This window comes from Mus caroli, unplaced genomic scaffold, assembly GCF_978045245.1.
Source record: "Mus caroli unplaced genomic scaffold, Mus_caroli_1 scaffold_7, whole genome shotgun sequence".
Classification (NCBI taxonomy): domain Eukaryota; kingdom Metazoa; phylum Chordata; class Mammalia; order Rodentia; family Muridae; genus Mus; species Mus caroli.
The window spans coordinates 19,655,068-19,657,005 of record NW_028227262.1 but is presented as its reverse complement, the minus strand read 5'-3'; positions in this window follow the sequence as shown (position 1 = coordinate 19,657,005).

Sequence of the window (1,938 nt, the reverse complement as noted above, 5' to 3'; positions counted from 1 at the left end):
CCAGTCAGAATGGCTAAGATCAAAAATTCAGGTGACAGCAGTTGCTGGCGAGGATGTGGAGAAAGAGGAACACTCCTCCATTGTTGGTGGGATTGCAAGCTTGTACAACCACTCTGGAAATCAGTCTGGCGGTTCCTCAGAAAATTGGACATAGTACTACCGGAGGATCCAGCAATACCTCTCCTGGGCATATATCCAGAAGATGTCCCAACCGGTAAAAAGGACACATGTTCCACTATGTTCATAGCAGCCCTATTTATAATAGCCAGAAGCTGGAAAGAACCCAGATGTCCCTCAACAGAGGAATGGATACAGAAATTATGGTACATTTACACAATGGAGTACTACTCAGCTATTAAAAAGAATGAATTTATGAAATTCCTAGCCAAATGGATGGACCTGGAGGGCATCATCTTGAGTGAAGTAACACAATCACAAAAGAACTCACACAATATGTATTCACTGATAAGTGGATATTAGCCCAAAACTTAGGATACCCAAGATTTAAGATACAATTTGCTAAACGCATGAAACTCAAGAAGAATGAAGACCAAAGTGTGGACACTGTGCACCTTCTCAGAATTGGGAACAAAACACCCAGGGAAGGAGTTACAGAGACAAAGTTCGTAGCGGTGATGAAAGGATGGACCATTTAGAGACTGCCGTATCCAGGGATCCATCCCATAATCAACTTCTAAACGCTGACACCATTGCATACACTAGCAAGATTTTGCTGAAAGGACCCAAATATAGCTGTCTCTTGTGAGACGATGCTGGGGCCTAGCAAACACAGGAGTGGATGTTCACAGTCAGCTATTGGATGTATCACAGGGCTCCCAATGGAGAAGCTAGAGTAAGTACCCAAGGAGCTAAAGGGATCTGCAACCCTATTGTTGGAACAACATGATGTACTAACTAGAACCCCGGAGCTCTTGTCTCTAGCTGCATATGTATCGAAAGATGGCCTAGTCAGCCATCAATGGAAAGAGAGGCCCATTGGACTTGCAAACTTTATATGCCCCAATATAGGGGAATGCCAGGGCCAAAAGAATGGGAATGGGTGGATAGGGAAGTGGGGGGGCGCTATGGGGGACTTTTGGGATAGCATTGGAAACGTAATTGAGGAAAATATGTAATAAAAATATTAAAAAAAAAATAAAAAAAATAAAAATATAGACAAAGGGGAACAAAATTAGAAGGTTAAAATATATTGTAAAAGGTTATGAGAATTAAAACTTGCAGAAAGATAATATGGATATAACTAAATTAATCATAATTAGAGATCATTAAAATTACTATGGTCAAAATTCAACATCCTGAAATAAAATTGGTGCTATCTCTGTTTATAATTTGGAAGTTCTGAATTGTTGCTCTGGTCTTAAAAGTGTTTACCAAAAACTTGGCTTAGAAAAATGAGGGCTTATCTTTTATCCTTTTAATGAATAGAACATTGAAGCCTGTGGCTAGACTTTATCCAAATGCTATTTTTTTTTTAAATTTTTCCCACTGGTTAGAACCTTTACTTGGACCGTTGGTAAATAGGCACGAGGCCTCTCTATTGAAGAATGATTCATACTATTACAACAAACATAAATATGATAACTTAAAATTTGAAATATTTTATACTTACTGCAGTCAACACTTGAGAAATACAGAATGCTAGTTGATTTTTTTCAATTTTAAAGGAACACCACAGCCAGAACACCCTTTGACCTAGGGGTGAGGACTCTTGAGTAATCAACCTAGGGGTAAGGACTCTTGAGTAATTCTAAACAGCTCTTGTGCGGCAAACCCTTCGGTTTCCTCTTAGGGTCACAGGCCCACCTTAAATTTGTGCAAACTTGGGAGATGCTGGCAGGGGCTCACCATCAACTGCATCAGCAAATTGAGTACTTCAAGAAGATCAGCATTTTTAAATTGATGCTTTAAAAGTGTCCA